Consider the following 14,737-nt stretch of genomic DNA (forward strand, 5'->3'; position numbering starts at 1 on the left):
GGCTCAGTGCAGCAGATCGCCGATCGGACCGCACGGAGGCAGGTGAGAGACCTCCGGCGGTCCGTTTCAGCGATCGGGACCCCCGCAGTCACACTGCGGGGGTCCCGATCGGTAAGTGACAGGGGACTCCCCCTGTCACTTACACTTAAACGCCGCGGCTGCGATCGCGGCGTTTAAGGGGTTAATGACACGCGGCAGCGCGATCGCTGCAGCGTGTCATTACCGGTGAGGTCCCGGCTGCTCACTGCAGCCGGCCCCCACCTCCTATGAAGCGCGCTCTGCTCCGGAGCGCGGTTCATAGCGGGAGAAACACCCAGGACGTAGAGTTACGTCATGGGTCGTCTGGGGACAGACTTCCATGACGTAACCCTACGTCCAGGGTCGTCTAGGGGTTAATATACAAACTGATTGTGTGCAAACCTATACTACAAGAAGAGTATTGGACTTTTGGAAGACAGATTTTAAGAAAATTGGAGTGTTTAGATAATGAATTTAAAGGATGGGATAAAGCATTGGGAGCGGGGATTCAGTGTGCAGCACTAAAAATGCCATATTAACCCCTTAGCGACCCATGACGTATCTGATACGTCATGGTGCCGCTCGGGGTGTTCAGAGCGGGGTCCCGCCGGGACCCCGCTCTGAACGGCGCTGATCCCGGCTGACACGTGCAGCCGGGCAGTGCCTCTATTAGCCGGCGCGGGTCCCGTTGCCGCGCCGGCTAATTAAGCCTCTAAGTGCAGCTGTCAAACCTGACAGCTGCATTTAGAGGCACTGCGCCACACGTCCCTGGTGTCTAGTGGGACGGATCTCCCCCCCGCGATGTGATCGCGGGGGGGAGATCCGTTCTTCTGCCCGTGCCGGGCCTCAGCGTCGGAATGACGCTGATCCCGGCTCGGCAATAGATTGCTATGGCCTGCAGCAGGCCATAGTAATCTATGACCGATCTAATCGATCTTTGCTGTGTATATACACAGCATTGATCTCTATGAGAGATCAGTGCTGTCTATATACAAGTCCCCCAGGGGGGCTTCTAGTTACAGTAAAAAAAAAAGTAAAAAGTGTTTTTATTAATAAAAAATCCCCTCCCCTAATAAAAGTCCAAATCACCCCCCTTTTCCCATTTTATAAATATAAATAAATAAATAAATAAATAAATAAACATATTTAGTATCGCCGCGCGCGTAATCGCCCGAACTATTAATTAATCACATTCCTGATCTCGCACGGTAAACGGCGTCAGCGCAAAAAAAATCCAAAGTGCAAAATTGCGCATTTTTGGTCGCATCAAATCCAGAAAAAATAAAAAACGATCAAAAAGTCGTATATGCGCAATCAAGGTACCGATAGAAAGAACACATCATGGCGCAAAAACTGACACCTCACACAGCCCCATAGACCAAAGGATAAAAGCGCTATAAGCCTGGGAATGGAGCGATTTTAAGGAACGTATATTTGTTAACAATGGTTTGAATTTTTTACAGGCCATCCGATACAATATAAGTTATACATGTTATATATCATAGTAATCGTAACGACTTGAGGAACATGCATAACAAGTCAGTTTTACCATAGGACGGACGGCGTAAATGCAAAACTCCCCGAAATCAAAACAAATTCGTTTTTTTTTCAATTTGACAGCGCAAATGATTTTTTCCCGGTTTCGCAGCATATGTTATGGAAAAATAATGCCTGTCATTGCAAAGTACAATTGGTTTAGCAAAAAATAAGCGCTCATATACGTCTCTAGGTGAAAAAATGCAAGCGCTATGGACTTTTAAACTTAAAATGGAATAAGCAAAAGCGCAAAAACGAAAATAGGCTTTGACCTTAAGGGGTTAAAGGCAACTAGACTTCAAGTATAAAAAATTAGCAAAAGGAAGAAGAAACGACTATAGTTTACTAGAGATTTTATTGTAAATGAAAAAGGCTAACTGCTGCTAAGGCCTCAAAAGAGGAAGAAATGGCAAAATTTGTTTAAAGGGAACCAATCACCGGAAAAAAAGCATATAGAGCTTTGAAATGTGCTGTTAGAGCACACAGCACACTTGCCACACGTGTTTTCATAGCCTCCTTGCCTCCCCCTTGTAAGTCGCAAAGTAACTTTATAAAACTGGCTCCCTGTGTGCTAATTTTCTGAGGTAGTCATCTGGGCGGTGTTCGGCTAGCAGGTGGTCATAGTCCCCTGGACGTTCTTCCGCTGTAATTATGCCCCTCTGCACGTGTTTGTGACTGCAAAATTGTTGCAGTGTTGTTTGTTGATGTCTGTTTATGTTCTGTAAACTTTATTATATACCTCCAGATTTGTATACCTGCGCTATATGTATAATATGTCTCAGTATTAAGTACCTGCAACCTATTTCCTTCATTGTTAAACCTTTAAACCTTTTGTATTTTATGTTGGCACTCCAGCAAACCTTTTGTATTTTATGTTGGCACTCCAGCAATCCTTTTGTATTTTATGTTGAGCACTCCAGCAAACCTTTTGTATTTTATGTTGATGGCACTCCAGCAAACCTTTTGTATTTTATGTTGATGGCACTCCAGCAAACCTTTTGTATTTTATGTTGATGCACATATACGGGCTAGTGGCAGCCTGCGAGACTGAGAGTGCACACCACCTGTGTGAGTGATTGAGATGCACATGGAATAGTGGATTCAGTTCACACAGACACCTTTACATTTGATACAAACTTATACCTTTAAAACCTTAATAAAAACTATTGAAACATTAAAATGAGTCACCAGTGCAACGAGGAGGTTGGGCTGTATAGATAGAGGTGTAACGAGTAAGAGGGAGATTGTGATCCTGTTGTATAGAGCTCTAGTAAGACCTAAAAAAAAAAGGATATTGTTAAAATAGAACAGGTCCAAAGATGGGTTAGAAAAATTGTGGAGGGTGTCAGGCATAAAACATATTAGAAAAGACTTAAGGAGTTTACTCCTGCTGGACGTGGGACTTCCGGTTCCGGCGCAGGCATGTGAAGACGGAGGTGCCGGAGCTCTTGCCGACCCTGCCACTGAACCGCGAATAACTGCCCACCTGGGCGACAGACCTGTTCCCTGGGACCCCCCTTTTCTTCCTGGCAGATTCCGGAGGCAGCGCGCCCGTCGGGACGCCAAGCAGCGTCACGGAACACGGCAGGTCGCGCGGGAGCGGAAACGGTGTGCGGACGCCATTACGCCTCAGACTGCGGGTGAGGAGACTGTCAGCGGGGCTATAGCTCATCCCCGGCTGCACGGACCCCACGACTGGCCCCACTCAGCCCCGAAAGTGTGCCCGCAGCCGGCACAGGACCACAGACGCAGGTGCCTGCACATGCCATTACCCTGATACTGGGGGGAGCCATCTTCTCCACACGGGCAGACTATACAGCAGACGACACAGGCTGTGAACTCAGACGGCCACTTCACTGCTGGCCTCAGCTACACCAGCACAATACTTTACACTGCCAAGGCCCTATCACAGTGTTGGTTCCCAAGGCTGTACAGATCTATATGCAGCTCTTATCCTCTGGAGCACAACTCCCAGCATTTTGTCCACTTTTCTCACCTCCCTGCTCCAAGCTCATCCACGTGGAGTGAACCTCCTGCTACCCTGTACATGGCTCCTGTCAGCTTGGGCATTATCCTGTTTTTCTCTATTCACCTCCTCTGCTCTCCTCCTGCCAGCCTGTATTCCTCCTCCATCATCCTCTACTGAACTGGTATTGTTTATAATTACAATCCTCCTGTTCTATGATACATGGTTTCTGTTGCACTATGCGTGCTTTCCAATAACTGTGCACACCTCCTATCAAACTGTGTGGGAGCAATATTATTCTACATACAATTCTTGCAGTCTGCACGTCACCTCTATCTTCTGGAGGATCACTCTCATCATCCTGGGCTGATCCTCCCTGCTTTTTCTGCCATTATTACATAATATCTGGAGCCATCTAGTGGACATTTGCAACAGTTCACTCTGCTAATACTAAGGTCTGGGAGACTATTCTCATCTTTGATCCTCTGGCGCCATCTGTTGCTCTGTTACAATACTGCAGGACCTATTGCTTAATCAATCTCTGTCTACAACTGTACCTGCTCACACTTGTTTTTCTCATCCAATTCTCTTTTGCGGATCTGATTCCTATCCCAGCTCCGGATCCTGTTTTCTTTTTCTAAGTGGCATCATGGATTGTTTTGTACAACGGAGCACAGGCAACCCGTCAGCTACGGAATCAGCTGCAGCGCCTCATACCGTGGAATTGGATGTGGCTACTAGCCAGACAAACATGTTTTCTGCCTCATCGGGGGACGTTGCCCCCGCTGTGCCACAAGGTGCCACGCCTCGAGATGTAGACGTTACTGCTGTCTCCTCTGGCATCAATCACCTGCAACTAGCTGCTGAGGTGGCAAAACTATTGGCTCCAGAGATACAAAAGACTGTCGAGGAAGCCATTCGTTCCACTTTGCATCAACTTAAAGCCGAAGTTACCACCCAGGCAACTCGCCTTGACACACTAGAACAAAGACTCACTTATTTGGAGGAGGAGAATAAGGACTTATATACGAGGATCAGCAAAACGGAGGAGAGGAATGTTAAAATGGCCGACAAACTGGAAGACTTGGAAAATCGCTCCCGAAGAAATAATCTGCGTATAGTGGGAGTGAGTGAGTCAATTTTGCCATCCGAGCTTCACCGTTTCTGCGAGCATGATCTTCCGAAGGCCTTGGGTCTCCAACACGCATGCCGTGTGGAAAGGGCGCATTGCCCCCCCCCCCAGTCCTCTCAACGCAGTAAAGACTCTGATAATATCCGACCAAGGCAAGTTATCTTCAAGTTACTCGACTACAACGACAAAATGGACATCCTACGCGCTTTCCGTAAGTGCACGAAACCCCTGGAGTTACATCGCACCAAACTTCTGATATTTGAAGACTTTTCCGCAGAGGTCGCAAAAAAACGGAGAGCTTTCAGTCATATCTGTTCCGACCTTTACAAAGCGGATCGTAGATTCCAATTGCAATACCCTGCCACCCTGAGAGTGTACAAATCTGACGGTACGTCTCGATCTTTCACATCACCTGAGGAAGCTGAAAAGGCTCTGGCGGATGTTATTGCACCTTCCAGGGATCATCAGGGTTTTGGCAAGCAGCGCTCACCGTCGCTGATGGAAGCTAGATCGTCCAGAGCACCTGCAGCGAGACGAGATGCTTTGCGAACACAAGCTGAGCGCAAAAGGAGGCGCAGATATTCTGGTAGACGCCCTGAAGGCGACCGATCTCCATCGCCAAACTGAGACAGTTTGTTCTTTATAACTGACACCTATTCCTTCCTTTATTCTCTTATTTAGGTTGGATCTCAGGTACATTTCCTGGTGAATCTTTTCTAAGTGCCTTTGTGAGAGCTTACCCTCTGGACTCTATCACTTTTATTCATATGATCGAGTCGCCTGAGTCCTGACGGGTAAACAGCCACATACATTTAGCTGATTTCACGGTATTTACACCATACAAGTGTTTTCATTATGTTCTGTATTACTATAGGTACAGTGCACCACACTGGGCGCTGTTCAGGTTTTGTTCCTACAGGGAGCCAGTATATACCGAAGGGGGCTGGAGTCTCCTGCGGCCATGCCTGAAAAAAGGTAGTCCATAACCACCTGTCAGGACTTGAACCCAGAACCTCCAGTATCCCAGGCAGCAGCTCTCATCACTGAGCTACTAGTAATTCTGGACAGCTCCTTTCCTGAATCTGTTGGACAGTTTCTTATTCCTTGAGAACCTTGCCTTGATTGCCTAATTAGTTTCATCCTTGGACTTCCTATTTAAGTCAAGCCTTGCCCCTTCCTCCTTGCCAGATTATTGTGCTTCCCAGCCTATAGTCCAGCATTTTCTCCTGAGCTCCTTTCTGTGTACTGAACTTGGACTGTTATTTGACTACGCCTCTGCCTTAACCTACAACTTCTGCTATTCTCCTGTGTACCGAACCTGGACTGTTATTTGACTTCGCCTTTGCCTTAACCTACAACTTTTGCTATTCTCCTGTGTACCGAGCTTGGACTGTTTGACCACGCTTGCTGCTGTAACCACAGTCATATGGATTGTCAGCCACTGGACTCCCACCTTGCCTTCCAGACTTTGATGATTCCACTATACCAGGTGAGCAATCATATTAATATCTCTACACCACCGTTGTAGGGAGTCATGAGTCACCAAGCTCTCTACTGGGTTGATTTTTTGGGTTTTAGGTTTTATGTTAGTAGTTTATGGGTTGATATTACATCCAATGTTTATGCCGGCGGGGAAAGATTTAGTTACTTACTCATTTCTCCAGTTCCTATATTGCCTCTATACTCCGTATGTGCCATACCTAATGCTTTCTCATCCTTCACTATACTCCTCCTCTACTTTTACCAGTCAATTGTCCCTTTGAAATGGTCTCCCTATGGCTGAGACAATAAATGTAGTGACGTGGAATGTCAAAGGCCTCAACTCGCCCCACAAGCGCATTAAATTACTGCGACATTTAAAACGCTTTCATCCTGATATAGTGCTCCTCCAGGAAACGCATTTAGAGGCTGAGGATTTTGTGAGGATGCGAAAGCTGTGGGTGGGGCACGTCTTCGGGTCTCCAGCGGTGGGTGGGAAAGCGGGAGTACTTACCTTGATCCATAAAAACTTCCTGTTCCAGCTTCTGTCTCATGAGTCTGATACTGAGGGCCGCTTTTCCCATGTAATGCTAGACCATAGGGGTCAGACCCTGAGCCTATATAACCTGTATGGGCCCAATGCCGACAACAAACAGTTCTTTTGATGTGGTTTTGGGAAAACTGCAATGTGATAATGAACCTTGGAAATTGGTGGGGGGTGACCTCAATTCAGTAGTGGATACTGCATTAGATAGGAAGCAACCATCTGGTAAGTGCATGCCCACACGGCCCGGTGATAAGCTACTCCCTATGTTCCTCACTGCCGCAGACCTGAGCGATATCTGGCGTCAACGCCATCCTGATACTTGTGACTTCACCCATTTCTCACATGTCCATCAGTCATGGTCGCGTTTAGACTACTTTCTGGTGAGTCCATTACTTTCGTCTAGAGCTGCGGCTGTGATGATTAGGGACATGGTTATCTCTGACCATGCTCCAGTGACGTTAGAACTTTACACAACACCAAGAGAAAACAGGGGTATGCGATATCAAGGAGCACTCCAGAGAAAAAATAGTTAAATAGTGCAAAAATATTTATTAGAAATACATAGAAAATTAACATGTACTGACACAAAGGCGGGCAGAGGAATAACACATCCCTACACATTAAAAACAATTAAAATTCCCAAAGGAAAAAACACACATGTTGAGACCCACACGGTATGGGGTACCCCCAGGGTAAAGCCACGGTCCTATGTTATAGCTCAACTGACCCTCATAGGTAGAACACAATGCATATACACCCTAGTAATGAAAAAAATATTTACAAAAAAAAAAAATATATATATATATATATATATGTATGTGACTGTGTGTGTGTCAACTAAATGGTGATAGGAGAAAATATTCTAATGAACAATGAAAAGTGCCAAACGAAAATTGAAAACCATCCAATGAACATCACCAAATGAAGAGGGAGAGGAGCGATCCGTGGCTACCCATGATGCTCCTACGCGTTACGTTCCACCGGAACTTCGTCAGGGAGAAGGATATGCTGTGTAGGGATACTATTTATACATATACTAATATCAGAAGACACCTGTGTTTAATAATCCATCGAGACACTCACCCATCTCTGTTGATACGGCTTTCAGGGCATGTGTAACCATGGCAAAATGGCGCCCACGGCGTCCCGGTATTCATACTGCGCCTGCGCCAAGATGTATGAACGCAATGCGCCTCTGGAAGTCAAAACATATGGTCATCCCAGCACTCACACTGCGCCTGCGCAAGAATGTATTGGCACAGAGCGCAGCCGGAAGCCGCATCAAATGGGCAGACATCATCAACTCGTCATATCATTCAGCCAATAAGAAGGCAATGACTGTTTATCCAGCGCGCTATGGATATCCTTAAGTATAATGCAAATAATGAGCAATATCAAAGCGTCCCGTAGAATCAGCAGTCACCAGGCACAATACCAAGTTAGTATAATCGCTATATCGCTGAATCCTTCGGCGCATGCGCAAACAAGACCCTTATTGATAGGATCCCAATATATGTAAGGAAATATTTACCTTATTATCATTAATGCACGGACATAACAATAGGTATCTCTACATGATGTCGGCGCATATCAATAAAATAAAAAAATAAAGTAAAAAGAGAAAATCAATCAATCAAATAAAGCGCACAGCATCATAATCAGCGTGCGCATGTGAGGGTGAACGTATCATTTGCAATGCATAGCTATAGTATCCATAGAAAATGCCGGTATTAGTGAAACAATAATAACGAACACCATAGCAACACATATATTATATTTTAGTCCATCATCCAATGGTCCATTTAACAATGTTAGTAGTCCACGCCAGCAATAGCAATACGTACGCATGCGCTCATTACAAGTTACGGAGAATATCTTCAAGCACTAAGTTATCCCTATATCTATAATAAAGCGGAAAAAAGAGAAGACAAATTCATCACCACATATACCAGCGTATAGATGTCAGTGCCCAGCCGTGCCAGCAATGGCCCTTGTATATATCAGAATATCTGAATTAAGCCCATTCCAGATTAGGAACAAGAAACATTAAATACCAACACAATAAATAACCCTTGCCATGGTACACATACCCCGAAAGCACATATCTGTACAGCTATAAAAATTCATTCCTTATCAACAATTAAGTATCACTTAACAGTACAGCTGTTACATTTACACGATCCCTGTTTAATACTTGACCATATAAATTAGGCACATATGAAAGTGTCCATATCCCAAACTGTACTATCAGTAGCAGCCTAGGCAGAAGGACAGTAATGGTTCATAATTCAGAGGACATCATTTTATCATGGGGGCAGGCGAAGAATTCTCAATGTCCAAATCCCTATGTTATATTACATCAGATTGCAACATCAATGTCAGGACGAAGGGCAGGGGGCACAAGGAAGAGAGGGTCCATAATACACCTGGCCATAGTCCTGGGTTGGCTTGTAAACTGAAAACAAGCCTAGATGGTGTTTTATCCGCTTATTCTCAATATCATCACGAAAAATGGTGTACTTTAATATAGATGTCACAAAGTAAATTTCCTAGACGGCTTCCCAGGGAGAGAACTCAAGGATATCTAGAAATACATTCACTGTTGTCATCAGGAGTGAAGTGCATCCATTTGGCAGATCGAAAAGGACTCCCGGGCCCGGCTCTGATCCTAGTGGTGGGACTCCACATCAGTAGTACGGTTTGGTAGCATAGACATTAAGAATGATATATATCCACCATATAAATGCTGACCTGAGTGAAAAACACACAGACACAAGATCTGAATACCGAAACAGCAATGTGCAACCACCCCAGAAGAAAGTGTAGGAACTGAGAAACAAAGGGAAAAGACAAACATAGAAAAAGGAAAGAAAAAGAGAAAAAAGAAAGTGATAGGTGCAAAAACAAAAATAGAAATGGAATAAAAAAATATATATATATGTACTTTAAGAGCGACCTGGGTCCCTTTAAGCATGAAATTTGTCCCTTTATGAGTGAAATTGATCCTTTTAAGAGCGACCTGGGTCCCTTTAAGAGCAAAATGGGTCCCTTTAAGAGCGACCTGGGTCCCTTTAAGAACGACCTGGGTCCCTTTAAAAGCGAAATGGGTCCCTTTAAGCATGAAATTGGTCCCTTTAAGAGTGACCTGGGTCCCTTTAAGAGCGACCTAGGTCCCTTTAAGCATGAAATTTGTCCCTTTATGAGTGAAATTGATCCCTTTAAGAGCGACCTGGGTCCCTTTAAGAGCAAAATGGGTCCTTTTAAGAGCGACCTGGGTCCCTTTAAAAGCTAAATGGGTCCCTTTAAGCATGAAATTAATCCCTTTAAGAGCGACCTGGGTCCCTTTAAGAGCGACCTGGGTCCCTTTAAGAGCGAAATGGGTCCCTTTAAGAGCTAACTGGGTCCGTTTAAGAGCAAAATATGTCCCTTTAAGAGCAAAATGGGTCCTTTTAAGAGCGACCTGGGTCCTTTTAAGCTTGAAATTGGTCCTTTTAAGAGTGAAATTGGTCCCTTTTAAGAGCGACCTGGGTCCCTTTAATAGCGAAATATGTCCCTTTAAGAGCAAAATGGGTCCCATTAAAAGGGACCTGGAGTGACCTGGGTCCCTTTAAGAGCAAAATATGTCCCTTTAAGAGCAAAATGGGTCCTTTTAAGAGCGACTTGGGTCCCTTTAAGAGTGAAATGGGTCCCTTTAAGCGTTAAATTGGTTCCTTTAAGAGCGACCTGGGTCCCTTTAAGAGCGACCTGTGTCCCTTTAAGAGCTACCTGGGTCCCCTTAAGAGCGACCTTGGTCCCTTTAATAGCGAAATATGTCCCTTTAAGAGCAAAATGGGTCCCATTAAAAGGGACCTGGAGTGACCTGGGTCCCTTTAAGAGCAAAATATGTCCCTTTAAGAGCAAAATGGGTCCCTTTAAGAGCGACCTGGGTCCTTTTAAGAGTGACGTGGTTTCTTTAAGAGCAAAATGGGTTTCTTTAAAAGCGAAATTGGTGCCTTTAAGAGCGAAATGGGTCCCTTTAAGCGTTAAATCGGTCCCTTTAAGAGCGACCTGTGTCCCTTTAAGAGCTACCTGGGTCCATTTAAGGGGGCGACCTTGGTCCCTTTAAGAGCGAAATGGGTTCCTTTAGCGTTAAATCGGTCCCTTTAAGAGCGACCTGGGTCCCTTTAAGAGCGACCTGGGTCCCTTTAAGAGCGACCTGGGTCCCTTTAAGAGCGACCTGGGTCCCTTTAAGAGCGACCTGGGTCCCTTTAAGAGCGACCTGGGTCCCTTTAAGAGCGACCTGGGTCCCTTTAAGAGTGACCTTGGTCCCTTTAAGAGCAAAATGGGTTCTTTTAAGAGCGACCTGGGTCCCTTTAAGAGTGACCTGGGTCCCTTTAAGAGGAAAAATGAGTCCCTTTAAGAGGAAAAATGAGTCCCTTTAAGAGCTAAATGGGTCCCTTTAAGACCGACCTGGGTCCCTTTAAGAGTGACCTGGGTCCCTTTATGTGCAAAATGGGTCCCTTTAAGTGTGAAATTGGTCCCTTTAAGTGCGACCTGAGTCCCTTTAAGAGCGAAATTGGTCCCTTTAAAAGCAAAATGGGTCCCTTTTAGAGCGAAATATGTCCTTTTTAAGAGCGAAATATGTCCCTTTAAGAGCAAAATGGGTCCCTTTAAGAGCGACCGGGGTCCCTTTAAGAGCGACCTGGGTCCCTTTAAGAGCGACCTGGGTCCCTTTAAGAGCGACCTGGGTCCCTTTAAGAGCGACCTGGGTCCCTTTAAGAGCGACCTGGGTCCCTTTAAGAGCGACCTGGGTCCCTTTAAGAGCGACCTTGGTCCCTTTAAGCGCTCTAAAAGGGACCCAGGTCGCTCTTAAAGCCACCCAGGTCGCTCCTAAAGGGACCCATGTCGCTCTTAAAGGGACGGGAGCCAAGTTGCTCTTAAAGGGATGCGACCCAAGGTGCTCTTAAAGAGACGGCACTCAGGATTAAAGTTTGTCTTAAAAGGAAGTCACTGGTAAAGGGGCGCTCTGGAAGTCATTGGTAAAAGGGTGCTCTTTTCAAGCACTATGTATTTCCCTGGAAATGCAAATCTAGTTATAGTGCTTAAAAAGCACTATTTTGTAATCCGTATTCTTCTTTTTCTTCTTCCGTTTCTTCTTCTTCTTCTTCTTCTTCCAGCAATTTTTCTGCGCGTAATACAGCCCGAACCGCTTTACGCACAGACGCCGTTCAAACTGCGTTTAGAAGCCCTCGGCGGTGTGAGGTGTGCTATCTATTTTTCGTTATAAAAATAGGGGGGACCCTATGCGGTTTTTTTTAAAAAAAAAATAAATAAATAATTAAAAAAAACCGCATAGGGTCCCCCCTATTTTTATAACCAGCCTGGTTAAAAACCAAACGACAGCAGCCTGGTAACACCAGGATGGGAATAGCCATTGTTTTAGGCCCTCCCCAGCCTAAATCTTACCAGCCTGCTGCCGCCCGGTCCAGGAGCGCCAATATTGACGCTCCGGGACCACTGGCACCCGGCTCTTCCCAGTACCCCTGGTGGCATTGGGTACTGGGGTAATAATAGGGGGTTAGTGTTAGCCATTTTATACCGGCTAACACTAGGCCCCAACTTAGTAATGGATTCCGTCTATTAGACGGCTTCCACTACTAAGTCTATAAAGTAAAGAAATAAAGACAAGACACAAGTTTAAAATTTTTTTTATTCATATAAAAACACCCCCACACCCCTCATTTACCATTTTATAAAAAAAATTCAAACAACCGCTGGTCATCGACGTAGTCCATGGAATCCGACGTAATCCCCAGGATACCGATATCTGAAAAACAAAAAGGGAGAAACACACAAAAAACACACAAACAGGAGCACAACACCCATCATTGTGAGCGGTGTTGTGCACCTTACAGTATACAGCATCTTTACAGATCGCTGCTTACAGTCTGACCCCCAAGGGGTTAAGGGAGGATGTTTTGCATCCCCCTTAACCCCCTGGGGGCCAGACTAATGTCAGACTGCACCCATCCCAGCAAGGAAGGGGTTAAGTGACCCCCCTTCCTTGCTGGGAGGGGTGCAGTGCTGGGGAGGGGGTGGGGAGAGCTCTATACTCACCCCGATGTGTCCTCTTCGCTGGTCCGCAGCACAATGAAGTCACTGTACTGCGGACCAGCTCATTATATGTGCGCTCAGCCGATCAGCCAATCAGCTGAGTGCACATATAATTCTAAATGTTTCTTCTAATAATGCTATTGTCATAACATAATTAGAAGAAACATTTGATGTTTTAATTAAAGTAAAGTGATGATTAGTACAAAATGCTCTATTGCCGGGAATATGAATTAACGGCTTATAGAGCTTCCTGTACTAATTAATATTTAATTAATAAAACACATTTTCGTTGAAATAAATTCAGTTTCGGTGTTCAATAATTTAATTCTAACGAATCCATCATTGTGCAATTCAATATACTGTCAAAAAATAAATATATAGATAAATATACATTTATTTATATATCTATTTATTTTAACAGTATATTTAATTGCAAAATGATGGATTCGTTAGACATAAATTATTGAACAACGAAAGTGTCTTGATTACAAAGAAAATGTGTTTTAGTAATTTAATATATTAACTATTAGAGGCATCGGCTATACTGCAGAGGATCGCAATCCCCGGTAATAGCAATTCATGTAAACTGTGTTCCCTGCTTTCCCAGATGCATCCAGGGGTGTTTGCATCACTTTCTTAACATTTTATTTGTTATTTTTAGTTGAACCAGATTTCCAAGTAAATGACCGTATGTTTTGAGCCGCATGTCTATTTTTTCCCACGGCCGGAGTTTCACCCGCACATTTACAGCCGCATAAAAAATACAGCCGCACAGTTACAGCGTGTGAACCCAGCGGTAAAGTGTATTTGAGGGGCCTGTATGTTAGAAATTCCCACAAAGCACCCCATTTCAGAAACTGCACCCCCCAAACCATGCAAAAGCACATCCAGAAAGTTTTTTAACCCTTTAGGGGAGTCACAGAAATAAAAGCTAAATGTGTAAGAAATTTGAAAATTTTAATTTTCTGTGCAGAGCTTTTATTGTAATCCAATATATTTCATAATTATGAACCTATTACCAGAGAAATGCACCCCAATATTTATTGCCCAGTTTCTGCAGTTTATAGAAATACCGCATATGTGGCCCTATTGCGCTATTTGACGCAACCACAAGCCTCAGATATAAAGGAGCACCTAGTGCATTTCAATGGCTCCGTTATATTTGGTCATTTCTGACTGTACCGCTTCAGGTTGGCAGAGGCTCTGGGGTGCCAAAACCTAAAAAACACCCCTAAAGGGACACTATTTAGAAAACTACACCCCTCAATGAATGTAACAAGGGGTGCGGTAAGCATTTGGACCCCACAGGTGCTTCACAGATTTTCCGAACAATGTGGCGTGAAAAAAGACAAAAGTATTTTTTACACCAAAACGTTGTTCTAGCCTTCAATTTTTCATTTTCACAAAGGGATAAAAGGAAGAAAAAAAACACAAAACATGTAGCGCAGTTTCTCCCGAGTACGGAAATACCCCACATGTGGACATAAAGTGCCAAGCGGGCGCAGGACGAGCCTTCAAAGGGAAGGAGCGCCAATTGGCTTTTGGAAGCTGGATTTCACTGGAATGGATTTCAAGGGCCACGTCGCATTTACAGAGCCCTCGTGCTGCCAAAACACTGGAACCCCCCCCCCCCCACAAGGGACCCCATTCTGGAAACTACACCCCTCAAGGAATCTAACAAGGGGTGCAGTGAGCATATGGACCCCACTGGTGACGGGCACAAATGTGGCACAATGTGACGTGCAAGTTAAAAATTTCATTTTTTCACTTTCACGGCACAAATGTGCCCGTCATCAAGGGGTCCATATCCTCACTGCACCCCTTGTTAGGTTCTTTGAGGGGTGTAGTTTCCAGAATGGGGTCACTTGTGGGGGGTTTCCACTGTCTTGACAGCACAAGGGCTCTGTAAATGCGACATGGCGTTCCTCATCCATTCTAGCCAAATCCAACCTCCAAAATAAACGCA

The 14,737-nt window shown here is 44.8% G+C and overlaps 1 protein-coding gene across 4 annotated transcripts in view; it reads left to right on the top strand.

Annotated features, from left to right (window-relative positions):
• The window catches only part of HUS1 (HUS1 checkpoint clamp component), a 446,101-nt gene that overhangs the window by 291,737 nt on the left and 139,627 nt on the right, over positions 1–14,737 (top strand). The window lies entirely within an intron of this gene.

This window comes from Dendropsophus ebraccatus, chromosome 2 (assembly GCF_027789765.1).
Source record: "Dendropsophus ebraccatus isolate aDenEbr1 chromosome 2, aDenEbr1.pat, whole genome shotgun sequence".
NCBI lineage: Eukaryota > Metazoa > Chordata > Amphibia > Anura > Hylidae > Dendropsophus > Dendropsophus ebraccatus.